General features: G+C 48.0%; 2 long non-coding RNA genes across 2 annotated transcripts in view; one reads left to right on the top strand and one right to left on the bottom strand.

Annotated features, from left to right (window-relative positions):
• LOC308581388 overlaps positions 1 to 13,422 on the top strand; it is a 308,379-nt gene that overhangs the window by 265,979 nt on the left and 28,978 nt on the right. The gene's annotated exons all lie outside the window — the stretch shown is intronic.
• LOC308577334 lies at positions 8,710 to 12,937 on the bottom strand. The gene is made up of 3 exons (XR_014003589.1): positions 12,878 to 12,937; positions 10,360 to 10,479; positions 8,710 to 8,867 (listed from the first exon to the last, which is right to left on the bottom strand). It is a non-coding gene; the product is annotated as an uncharacterized lncRNA (long non-coding RNA).

Raw genomic sequence — 13,422 nt, 5'->3', positions numbered from 1 at the left:
ACCTCAAGGTTAAGTACTTAATTCGTTCCGAGGTCCGTTCTTAACCTGAAACTGTTCTTAACCTGAAGCACCACTTTAGCTAATGGGGCCTCCTGCTGCCGCTGCGCCGCTGGAGCACGATTTCTGTTCTTATCCTGAAGCAAAGTTCTTAACCTGAAGCACTATTTCTGGGTTAGCGGAGTCTGTAACCTGAAGCGTATATAACCTGAAGCATATGTCACCCGAGGTACCACTGTATTTAACTGTATGTTTAAATAGGGTCTTAGAAAACCACCAGAAACCCTCAGATCTGCCCCTGAACTGCTGAAGAGACAGATCCAGGTGGGGAGGGTGTCCATCAGGGCAGCACAGTGTAAACTGGCCCAACCCAGGGGCCATACATCACAGGGCTAATTGCATGCCCTTCAACTGTCCTGATTAAATCGGGAAATCCTGTTTTGGGGGGCCATGCACTCATGCAAGAGCATGACACACAGAAACGAACATTTTTTAGCTCTGCGGTATCTCACTGGTCAGGTAACTTGTGCAGGAGCATGACCTAGAAGTCGTACATCCCAGTTTTCGGCTGGGACATGTTGGAGGGTATGAGCCTGTGGGGTCTTTACACAGCCCTATTAATAACATTAAAAGAGCCCTGGTGGATCAGATAAAAGGCTTCCTAGTTTAGCATTTTGTACTCACACTGGCCTGCCTGATGCCTTTGGGGAGCCCAGAAGTGGGAAGAGTTTGAGAGTTTGGATTTGATATCCCGCCTTTCACTCCCTTTAAGGAGTCTCAAAGCGGCTAACATTCTCCTTTCCCTTCCTCCCCCACAACAAACACTCTGTGAGGTGAGTGGGGCTGAGAGACTTCAAGGAAGTGTGACTGGCCCAAGGTCACCCAGCAGCTGCATGTGGAGGAGCGGAGACGCGAACCCGGTTCCCCAGATTAGGAGTCTACCGCTCTTAACCACTACACCACACTGGGACACGTGCTCAACAGCACAAGACACATGCAGTGGGACTTAGGTCATTACCAGCCTGGAGGAAGAACTACCTTGTCCCAAGGTAGGATGAAGTGGGCAGAAGGAGATGTACTTTGTTCCTTTTGATATAGCAGATGTACCCGTTGCCTTTTAATGTTTTGTGCCTGGAGCAGAAGGAGAAGGGTAAAAACAATCACCATGTATAGCTCAGTCCCAAGATGTTCTTTTGGATTATGTTAGGATAACATTCCATTTCAGCTTTTGGCACATCAGTTGCTGATTGATGTAAACTATTTAAATTTATTAAATACCTCCAGGGCTACCTCTTCAGTCCTTCTCTAGGTGCCTGTTCCACTATGGTATTTTGGAAGGTTGCCTGCTGCTTTCAATTTTTCTTTTTTAGTTTTTATGTACCAAGGTTAAAGTGTCCTTGTTTACTCAGGTTTGGGGATCTCTGTTTAATCAGCATGTGATATGATTCTAGGCAGGTTCGGTGTTCACCTTCTAGTAGTTTAGAATTCCTTCATTTTAATTCTTTTCGGTGGATGAACACTTCTATGATACTTACATTTCATTCTGTATAATGGATTCTAAATGTTTGATACATATTCAACTAAGTCCTACCCAGAGAAGGCCCACTGAAAGTAATGAAGGTAAGCTAGCCATGTCTACTAATTTCAATGGGTCTACTTTAAGTAGGACTAACATTGAATACCACCATCTGTCTTTTAAGATTTTTTAAGCTGCGTTGAGATTTTAAAAGATAGACAATAAACAGATGCAATAAAGTTGGGATGCTTTTCTGGTTCCTTTTTTAAAACCTTACCTGAAAGCCTGCATTTTATTGACCTTTTCAGCATACGGTGAGACTAAAGCCAGTTTTGGTCAATGAAATGCAGGCTATTGGACGGGCTAGCAGAGAAAACACATGAATGTGTTTGAAGGTGCACTTAGTGTTTAGCTCAGTTTATGAATGTAGCTGTATTTTATAGTCAGCATGTGAGACACTAGAAACCTTGTACTAGAAGAAGAAGAAGAAGAAGAAGAAGAAGAAGAAGAAGAAGAAGAAGAAGAGGGGGAGGAGGAGGAGTAGTTTGGATTTGATATCCCGCTTTATCACTACCCTAAGGAGTCTCAAAGCGGCTAACATTCTCCTTTCCCTTCCTCCCTCACAGCAAACACTCTGTGAGGTGAGTGAGGCTGAGAGACTTCAAAGAAGTGTGACTGGCCCAAGGTCACCCAGCAGCTGCATGTGGAGGAGCGGAGACACGAACTCGGTTCACCAGATTACGAGTCTACCTCTCTTAACTACTACACCACACTGGCCTAGAGAAGGAAGTGGTGGAAATCAGGTTCCTTCCTCGTCACCCAACTGGGGAAGTCTGCAGGCCCGAGGCTTTCAAGTTCGCCCCCAGAGCTTTCATGTCCAGCAGGATTAGGTAACCTGAGGAGCCAAAAAGGTCCCATCTGACCTTATATAGCAATTATTGGTCCATCTGTTCCTTACTTTGAATAACGTCTTGCTGGGGGCAGCATGTCTTGTTACAGACTTCCCAGGAGCCCTGCCTGATCTCACTGAAGGGCCAGAGAAGAAGCTGTTTCACTCTTTCTATGCAAAAAGGGCATTCAGTGGGACCCAGCTTCTTCCCAGGGTCTTGGGGACCATGGATGGCTCTCTCTTGACTTTTTGCTGCTTACGTTTTCTTTGATCTCAGCCCAGGAGGTAAGTTCCAACTACAAGAGAAAGGTTCTAAGGTATGAACTGAAGTGCAGCCTTTCTTCAAAATGTACACTTCAGATTTTGCAAGGCAGTTGCCCAGCTAAATCATGTACAAATACAGTGGTACCCCGCAAGACGAATGCCTCGCAAGACGGAAAACCCGCAAGACGAAAGGGTTTTCTGTTTTGGAGGCGCTTCGCAAGACGAATTTCCCTATGGGCTTGCTTCGCAAGACGAAAGCCCATAGGGAAATCTCCGGGGACCTGTTTTAAATTGCTGGCGGTCGGGAGCAAAGACTTTTGCCCACAGCCGGCCTTCAGAAGAGGTCCTGGACCTCTTCTGAAGGCCGGCGGGGGGGCAAAAGTCTTTGCTCCCCCCGCCGCCTGCCTTCCCGGGACAGCGGAGACTTCTCCGCTGCCCCGGGCGATCTTAAAATGCTGGCGGGCGGGAGCGAAGCGTTCGCTCCCGACCCCCAGCATTTTAAAATCTCCCTGGGACAGCAGAGAAGTCTCTGCTGTCCCGGGGAGATTTTAAAATGCTGGGGGTCCCCAGCATTTTAAAATCTCCCCGGGTCTCTGATGTCCCGGGGAGATTTTAAAATGCTGGGGTTCAGCAGCGAAGCGTTCGCTCCCGACCCCCAGCATTTTAAAATCTCCCCGGGTCTCTGCTGTCCCGGGGAGATTTTAAAATGCTGGGGGTCGGCAGCGAACGCTCCCGACCCCCAGCATTTTAAAATCTCCCCGGGTCTCTGCTGTCCCGGGGAGATTTTAAATTGCTGGGGGTCGGCAGCGAACGCTTCGCTCCCGACCCCCAGCATTTTAAAATCTCCCCGGGACAGCAGAGAAGTCTCTGCTGTCCCGGGGAGATTTTAAAATGCTGGGGGTCGCTGCCGACCCCCAGCATTTTAAAATTTCCCCGGGTCTCTGCTGTCCCGGGGAGATTTTAAAATGCTGGGGGTCGGCAGCGTTCGCTGCCGACCCCCAGCATTTTAAAATCTCCCCGGGACAGCAGAGCCCTTGTCCCCCCCCCCAGCCTTCAGAAGAGGTCGGGGGACAGACTGTCCCCGGACCTGGTCTGAAGGCGGTTTCCCTAGGAACGCATTAATTGATTTTCAATGCATTCCTATGGGAAACCGTGCTTCGCAAGAAGAAAAACTCGCAAGAAGAAAAAACTTGTGGAACGAATTAATTTCGTCTTGCGAGGCACCACTGTATGCATATACAGTGGTACCTCAGGTTACATACGCTTCAGGTTACAGACTCCGCTAACCCAGAAATAGTATCTCGGGTTAAGAACTTTGCTTCAGGATGAGAACAGAAATAGTGCTCCGACAGGGCGGCGGCAGCGGGAGGCCCCATTAGCTAAAGTGGTGCTTCAGGTTAAGAACAGTTTCAGGTTAAGAACGGAACTCCGGAACAAATTAGATACGTAACCAGAGGTACCACTGTACTATAGTACAGGGGTCAACAACCTCAGGCCAATGGGCCAGAAGCAGCCCATGGAGGTCATTTAACCGGCCCATGAGCCAGCCCCGAACCAAGCCACCAGCACAGCATGGTGTGGGGACTCACTTCCGCGGCGCTGGAAATCGCATCTGCACAGATGCAGATGCAGAAAATCATGTCTGCGCACATGCAGACGCTGAAAATCGCGGGCTCTCCTAGTCCACGGAGGGATCTCTGTGGGACTGATCCAGACCAGGCAAGATAAACCTTGCTGACCCCTGCTATAGTATGTATAAAAATGCACACATTAGTGAAGGTAACATATAAAGTGTTTCATATTAAGGGAAGTTGTGCATATTAAGCAGAACTGCAAACGAAGAAAGGTGTGTTTTAGGAGAAATCTGCTATAAATGCTGATTCATTTTCACTTGAACTATTCCTCTCCCCCTTTTAATCCACCGACTGATGTGGAAATGTGGAGATCTGAACTTCAGAATGGAGAAAGGAGAAACTGAGAGGAATCAAAATTGGCAGGTGCCCCCCCCCCAATGCAGAAAAAATATGGGTCAGCCACTGTTTGATCCAGACAGTGGCACATATATTATTTAATAGATTTAATAGATGTGATAACACAAAGATGCCCTCTTCTCTCTACAATTCCAGGTCAGCAATTGGTGAAAAAAGTGAAGGACTATTATACAGATGCTTACAGATGTGGAACCGAATGGGTATTACATTCATTTGCAAATTACAGTCGACTGCTGCTACAATGAAGACAAGTGCAATGAAGGTTCTTAGTGTGCGGGTGACATATGGCTAGGGCTGCAACCCTATCCACGCTGACTGTAGAATAAACTCCACTGAACGAAGTGAGATTTCCCTCTGAGTAAACATGATTCCACCAGATGAAATGTTGCATTGTTGAGCATGGTTCCTCCTTACGTGCTTTTATTGTATTGGCTAGATTTGAAACTAGATTTTTTTATATATATAAAAGGGGGGGAGGAGAAATGGGCAAATTACAGAACGTGTTGATTTAATACAATTTATTTTAAAAAATAGGTTTCCCGCTCCTGTTGCAAACATATACCCATTACTTCATTCTTCTTTAATCTCCTCTTCATCCTGCTCTTGATGTTAACCCATTCTCACAACTGACCTTTCTAATTCCCTTACTCAGTACCTCTGTTACTTTTCAAAAATATAAAATCCATTTCACGTGTGTAGTCTTCATAAATGTTTCCCCAGACCTGGTGTGTCGAGATAGGTAATTGCCATCCTCCTTTGTTCAGTTCTCTGTGATGTTTGCAAAGTCACATCCAATTCCTTTGAGATCATGTTCACCAGCTTGTGTGAAGGCTGCAGCTATAAATAACTCCCCAACGAGGTGACCACTCTCTGTCATTAAATTCCACTCTGGGGTTCTTCCGCAGCACAAAGTTAAAAAAAAGCAGAGCCTTTTCACAAATGCAAGCTGTTGCCAAATTTAATTAGCAGCTGTTCAACTTCTTACTCTTAATTGCTCTTTCATACTCCTGGTCCAGTCCAAAGATAATTAAATAAAGTCCACTTAACCTCAGCCTAGGGGAGAGAGCATAATAGAAACATTGTTAAATCCTTTGTTGAGCATAAATCAAATGCCTCCCCCTTTCTCTTTCCCTTGGCGCCAGACAGAATAGCATAGCTATGATTACATGTGGCTCACTCATTTTGCAGGGGAGGTCAAGAAAGAAACCATTTGGAAACCTTATGAAAACAGACAGTGCCTTGTCCCCCCTTTATTAATTTGAAAAACAGCTGGTTCTACTGAATGGTCAACATACCTCATTCCTTCCCGGAACACTGCAGCAGCCAACAGCAGTCCTACTCCAGTGTAAAGCCTCGGATCTGGGCACATAACCTCAATGTCGGCATCTGGGGGTCGATAGGCCAGATGGCTTGGCCCCAGCTGGATCGTCTCCCTCTCAACCTTTGCCGTGGAGATTCATTGGCCTCTGCCACCGATGTAAATCAGCGACTCAAGCTTGAGCACTTTACTCAGCAGAGTAAACTGCACAACAGAAGAAGCTTGAGGCTGTAGATACATACTAAAACTACAGATTTATTTTACATAAATCAGGACAAAGAAACATGTCTCTCCTTGCCGTCTTCCCGGAGAGAGACTCAAAACAAAAGCAATACACAGAGCAGAAGTTCCACTCACAGGACCCAGCAAACTGTGCTGGAAAGTAAACAGACATGTGACACACAGCAATCCCAAGTCTGCAGCAAAAGGTGGAATGGAATCTACCAACAGTTTAGGCAGTGCCATGCCCTGCCCTCCTGAGAATGACATCACCTTCCCTAATCAGGATGGTGCAAGGGTGATGGTAAGGTTGGGCCACACTGTGATTGGTTCTGCTGGTGCATCCTTACTACTGCCTCTTGCACATCCTAGCATCATTTCAACAAGCAGCGGTGATGCTGCTCTCAGGAAGGTGGCGGTTAGGACCTCCGTACTGTGCCAGTTTCTCTTGCTGGTACCGGTATGAAAGTAAAGACTAGAAACAGGGGCTGCTGTGCAGCTCTCTGTGGTGTTAGCAGCTAGGGATGTAAGAAGGGCTCTGTTTTCCATCATACCCTGCAGGCATCACCTGCAACTCTGTTTCTATTCTGCTGCAGTTCGTCTTCTGCCAAAAACAATGTTATCCATTTTTCTGTCCACCATGGCAAAATTTAAAAACTTGCCCAATTTATGGAATTAATGAGGTTTTTTCTAAACATCATTTTCTTTCCCAGTTTCTGATCTCATTCAAGAACATGGCTGGATTTAAACATACGTATCTGCAACAAGTCTTACAAGCTTCCCATACACTTCTCTTTCTTTATGCTGATGTGGTGAAATAATCCCGTTTCATTTCTGATGTGATGCATCTTAGACTTTATTTCTCTTGCACTGCAACGTTGTTTAGCTTCCTTGATTTTTATGCCCACCCCCACCCCAGAAACTGTGGGAATGTTAAGGATAGTAGGAAAGGATATATTGAATCAGTATTATCCTTACTTCACTCCTGCTAGTGAGTGATGTAACAGAGCAGGTTCCCCTCAATATAACAGGAAGCTTGTTTGCAGATTCGTTTTTATGCTCTTTAGTTAAGTAATACAATCTGGCTTATTCCTGGTGTCCCCTTTTATCCCTCTTAAAAGAATAAAGACACAAGTGTCTTTCCTTAAAAGTAGCAAGAAGTTTACTCACATTTCAGTTCACGATTTGATCCCTGAAAGGCAGGCTTTGCCTCGTAGTTACATAACAATCTGTGAGTTCATCTCACATGGAGATTGAGCTCAGGTGCTGCTGACTGAGAGCCAGCAGACAGCAAAATTACATTAAGAGAACAAAATGGCTGCAGGAGAGCAGCAGGGCAGCAAGAGAGCAGCAAGCAAGAGAGAGAAAATGGCTGCGTGACTCGGCTCTTTTATGGAGTCAGCCAGGGCCAGAGCCAGGGTCACATGCAGGGGGAGAATGCCCCAGACCAGTGGAACAGCAAGTTACACTGACTGGAGTAACATTCCCCCTGCCTGTGCTCACTCCGGGGAAATAAGGAATGTTGTATTTGACTGTTCCAATGGATTACATCCCACAGAAACTAAGGAAGTTAAACTATGGTTTACTGCAAGAAAAATAATTGCTTCCACTAGATAGCTGCAATTCTGTAAGAAGTATGAGCTTTTTAAACATTATCACCAGTCATGAGGGTGCTGACACACCATACACTGAAAGCACAATTTAACATAGAGACGCCAAAGAAGCCTCAGAATTTTCTGAAACAATATGTGAGCCAAAGCACGGCCACCTTTCAAAATTCAGACTTGCCCAATTTTTGCAGTGCAGTTCTCCAACTAAACCATGTTTACCAAAATACATATATTAGGCGAAAGTGTGATTAAAAATGGACACATTAGTGAAAATAACGTACAAAGTTCAAATATATTTGGGTAAATTCTTTCCAAAATGTGTACAATTAAGCAAAACTGCATGTAAAGGTGTGTGTTATTCAGGAGGAGTTCACACAAAAATGCTGATAGATTTCTAGGAGGGTGTGAAAAGTGAATAAATCTGCAAATTGCTGCAGAAATGTGGAGAACTAAATTTAAGATTGGGAAGGTGAGAAGCTGAGTACCCAAACTGACAAATCTCCCACCCCTATCTACAAGGTCCAAGTCTAATTAATCTCTGTGAGGGTGCGACGGAGAGGGAGAAATGGGGACAAGAAGGAAAAGAAAGAGAAATTTAATGCTTACAGGCAAAGTTCATTGGCAAAGCTCAGTCTCACCCCCACTCAGTGGCGTAGCGTGGGTTGTCAGCACCTGGGGCAAGGCAAGTAATTTGCGCCCCCTAACCCGTGGATTTGCGCCCCCTGACCCTAACCCCCAGATGTTGCGCCCGGTGCGGCCGGCCCCCCCTGCACCCCCCACGCTACGCCACTGCCCCCACTCCCAATCTGAGCATGCTCACACACTTTCACAGAGCATGCTGCTGTTTCAGCTGAAAATATCTAAGGATATTTCCAAGGAAACCACACTTCGGATTTTGCCTGAGTTTTCTTTAAGCACTAGTGGAGATAACTCATCGAGTGGTTGCACATATCACGCTTGCAACAAACAGTTTTTATAGAGGTTCCTTTTTGGCCTCTCATGCTATGCATGCAGTCCCAGTGACTGTTGGTGCAGCCTTCCAACCGGTACTTCACTTTTTTACCTGCAAAAAGATTGGGAAGGTGAGTAAAAGGAGAGAAGCAAAAACAGATGGGATTACAGCTCACCGGGTTCTCCCTAAGGCCGCAAATGTGAGCTTTGCACCTCTCTCCCTAAGCTGAGCAGAAACTCCCTGGGGTTTGGCAAGGGGTGCCAGGCCTCTGAAAGGATGCTGGAGCCTTCTGCCTCCTTCCCAAAGCCGGGTGGGCTGTGGGAAGGTGCAGTCACGAAGGAACCCTCTCTGGCACCCAGGGCAGGATGCCGAGGGGGCGGGATGAACCGCCTGGTGGCGTGTGCGCAACGTCCATACGGACTGCGCACATGTGGCATCCTGTACAGACTGTGCACATGCGGCAGCCCGTACAGTCACCATGCGAGTGGCAGCCCATACAGATGCCGCGGATGAGTGGCAATCCATACAGATGCCACACGAGTGGCATCCCATATGGACTATGTACACGCAGCATACCATACGGATTGCACACGCGAGGCAGCCCATACTGTCGCTGTGTGAGTGGCAGCCCGTATGGACGCCCCACACGCAGCGCCCATACTGACTGAGCATGCACCCTCGTCCACTCTACAGCTGGGGGGAGGCAGTGGGCCATCTTGTCACACACACCCCAGGGTGGCACCCGGGGCGACCTGCCCCCTCCGCCCCCCTTTCGTACACCCCTGAGAAGGTGGTAGGAGGACTCTTGGACCCCATCTGAGCATCCCACCGCCCCGCACCACCCCGCTAATCTGGGCAGAAGCGTCCCAGGCTTTGGGAAGGAGGCACCAGGTTTTCATACTTTAATAGACCAATTCCCCGGGAACATTTAGGAAGCTACTGCCCCTAGTCCACTGTCTTGCACATCACTGCTTTAAATGAGGATCAGGCAAATTCGTAGAGGAGAGGGCTATCGGTGGCTCTTCTGGACTGATCCAGCCTGCATGCACGTCAGACATTTGAAGAACATTATTTCCCCAAAGATTCTGAGGTCCTGCAGTTGAGGATGCTGGGAACTGTAGCTCTGTGAAGGGCATACTAAATTTCCCAGGGTTATTTGCGGGGAGAGATGTGCTTTCAATGCTGCCCAGGAGGGAATATGTGTGACCTATCCAGACTACGGGTGAGTTCTCTCTGCCCTTTTTTCCTATCTACATATCTCTTTTTCCCTTCTTCTCCAGCCGTTCCGTTCTCCTTCCCACCTGTTTTTCCCGTTTTATTTTTCAAACAAAACATTCTGTGCCTGTTGAGTATGCTCTGTCCTTCCAACCTTCTTTTATTTTCTCTTCATTTATTACATTTGTGGGTGGGGGGGATTCTCAAGGTTGTTTTGCTGTTGTTGTTCTGCAAACCTTAGGACACGCCCCGCCCTGCCCCAGGTCTGCCAATTCCTCCCTCTTGTACACAGATACTATGTTTAGCTACAAAAGCATGGAAATCGCCCTAACAGTTCAGAAAAAGCATATAACATTGCTCATGGCCACCCGACATGAGTTCAACTTACCCTCATAGAAAGTGATAGAAATACACTGTTCATTAGGCCTCGGGAAACATACGTTTACTTTGTGTTCACAGCCAAAATCAGGGATATCCCGCATACAGTAGCGGCACTTCAGGCTGTAGGCTGCAATGGCAAAATGTTGGAAATGGCATTCAAAACAGTATGACCCCCTTTCTCCAATGAAAATAGGGATGTCCTATTCTGTTGTTGTTGCTGCTGCTGCTGCTGCTGTTGTATTTATACCCCATGCATCTTACTGGGTTGCCCAGCCACTGTGGGCAGCTTCCAACATACCGTATTTTTCGCCCTATAAGACGCACTTTTTCCCCTCCAAAAATGAAGGGGAAATGTGTGTGCATCTTATGGGGCGAATGCAGGCTCCTTGGCTTCAGCGATAGCAATGCAAAACCTCCGAACCCTGCGCTCCGGAGGCTTCGCGTTGCTTCAGCTGAAGCCAGGAGAGTCTGCTCTGAGGCTGGCGGTGGGGGAAAGCAGTGTTTCCCCCATCGTCAGCCCCATAGGATGGGGGGCAGCGGGGAGGCGCGCGACGCCTTCCCGCTACTCTCCAACCTGGCTTTGAGGTTGGCGGTGGGGGAAAGCAGTGCTTCCCCCATCGCCAGCCCCAGAGGATGGGGGAGCACAATCTGGGTCGAAAAGCCCGTAGGAGCCGCACAGCCGTTAAAGAGCGCACCGCTCTTGGGGACTTTTCCCCAAAGAGGGAGAAGGGACTGACTGGCCGAGTCCGTCCCTTCTCCCTCCTGTGGGCTTTTGCGGGAGATGGGGGAATTCCCCCACCTCCCGCAAAAGCAGGCAAAAGCCGCACGCTCTTTAAAGGGGCTGCACAGCTTCTGCTGGCTTTTCTAGGAGGTGGGGGAATTCCCCCACCTCGTAGTAAAGCCTGCAGGAGCCGCACAGCCCCTTCAAAGAGTGCGCTGCTCTTGGGGGCTTTTCCCCGAGGAGGGAGAAGGGACTGACTGGCCATTTCAGTCCCTTCTCCCTCCTGGTCAAAAAGCCCGCAGGAGTCGCGTGCGGCTCCTGTGGGCTTTTGCAGGAGGTGGGGGAATTCCGCCACCTCCTGCAAAAGCAGGAAGAAGGTCTTGGAGTAGCGCTCAGGCTGCGTGCAGCCTGTCCACTGCTCCCAGAGCTGCGGGGGGGTCATATTTTTTTCCTTGATTCCCCCCCCCTGAAAACTAGGTGCGTCCTATAGGGCGAAAAATACGGTATATAAAAACATAATAAAACAGTAAACATAAAAAACCTTCCCTATACAGGCTTGCCTTTAGATGTCTTCTAGAGGTTGTATAATTACTTATCTCCTTGGCTTGGGCCAAACCCTCCAGCATTTCTCCAATGAAAGTACGGACCTCATAAGGGAAAGCAGGAAAATATTCTGGGATCAAATCAGAAAACGGGATGGCTTCTGTAACTCTGGGAAAATAGGGACACTTGGAGGGTCTGTGATTTTCACTGAAGACAATCGTAGGGTTGTAGGCTTCTAGATGGGAGGCCTACTGCTAACATTTTGATTATTTATTTGGATGGCTCAGTTATTCCATACGCAGCTGCATTGTCCGCATCCTTGCTTAACGCTACATGTGAATAACAGCACGGGCGTGCAGCTCAAATATTTGTGTTAGTACTGTTACTAACCAGATCGTACATTTGTTGAATGCGCCATGTGAACACCCCGTACGGAATGAATCTATGTGAATGAATCTTTGGGGCAAAATAACCAGTCCCCAGGGACTGGGCAGAGGAGGAATGGTGGAGACCGCCTCCCCAGCCTGACCCTTCCAGAGAAGAGGAAGACGGCTTAGATTTACAACAGGGGTTTGAGGGATGTCACAGCTCAGAGGCAGATGAGGGGGAAAGCTGGGAAATAATGGGAGAGGAGAAGGAGGCAGAGCTGGAGCAGCTGCTGACCTGCTATCACTAGAAAGCATTCCAGGCCCACCATCTCCCAGAACCCAGCGAGCCTTGAAAGTAGGTGAGCAAAGAGCTCAAAGGCAGAGGGCACTTGTCAGCACCCATAGGGATGACGAATGAGGAGGTGGGAGAGATGGGGAGAGGGTGGAGTCACTCGGGACAATGCCATTATCCAAGAGGCTGGGTTCTGTAGCCTCTCTGTGTAAATACCGAATAAAAATACCGAATAAAAATCAGACTGTAAGAACATTCCTTGTCTTTGTACGTTCCGGGGCAACTGGCAGTGGGAGTCGCTGGCAACAGCCTGACAATAACACAGGGGGGACCAGAGCAGTCACCTTACAACCCTACAAGCGGTAGGTGGTAGGCAAAAGAGAAGGTGTCATGGAACCCATGGTGCAGAAGGCACCAAGACTAGGGGAATGAGACAGAGAGTGTTGTGGGACTGGGCATAGGGGCAGGGTCGATCTGATTTCAGATGTGCTTGGAAATCAGTTAAGCCCTGTCCCAGTTTTGAGGGACGTGGCTTGTTTTATTTAATCTGATTCAGCCCAGGTGGGAGTGCGGAGTTTGCCGATTGCGATTTGGAACATACCTGAGAGGACAAGGCAAAGCAGAACACAGGCTGTGAAGGAGAAAGCCCTCGTCATGCTGGTCTTCCAGGCTAGATCTCTGGCAGGCAAGACGCTGCGGTGAAGAAAAGGGAGGGTATAAAGGTAGTAAAGTAAAAAAGAAATAATTAACATGTGTGCTCCAGACGCAGGAACAATGACTCCACCCTAGTACCTAGCCAAGGGGTGGAGGAGGGATTCATTACTGGCTTAGCATGGCTGCTTCGACTTTTGGGGATTCAGTCTTCTCCTGGATACTTGCATGTGTATACCCACAGGAAGAGGCCCCCAGGAGTGCATAAAGGCCAAGCGCATTAAGACCAGTGGTGTAGTGTGGGGGCCCCACTGGGAAGGTTGCCCTGAGTGCAAAATTGCTACACTCACAAAATTTCAACACCTGGTGCTGCCTCAATACAGTTGCAAGCTTCCACTGCTGGTCTCCGTTGAAAACTGCTTCTCTGTGCGAACCAGAAAGTGACCTCTCCAGACAACAGAACAACTCTTCTTTTCTTATCTCTGCGGCTGCTAT

The sequence above is a fragment of the Podarcis bocagei genome (assembly GCF_964188305.1).
Source record: "Podarcis bocagei genome assembly, chromosome: 2".
Lineage (NCBI taxonomy): Eukaryota > Metazoa > Chordata > Lepidosauria > Squamata > Lacertidae > Podarcis > Podarcis bocagei.
This window is presented reverse-complemented; position numbering and strand designations above follow the sequence as displayed.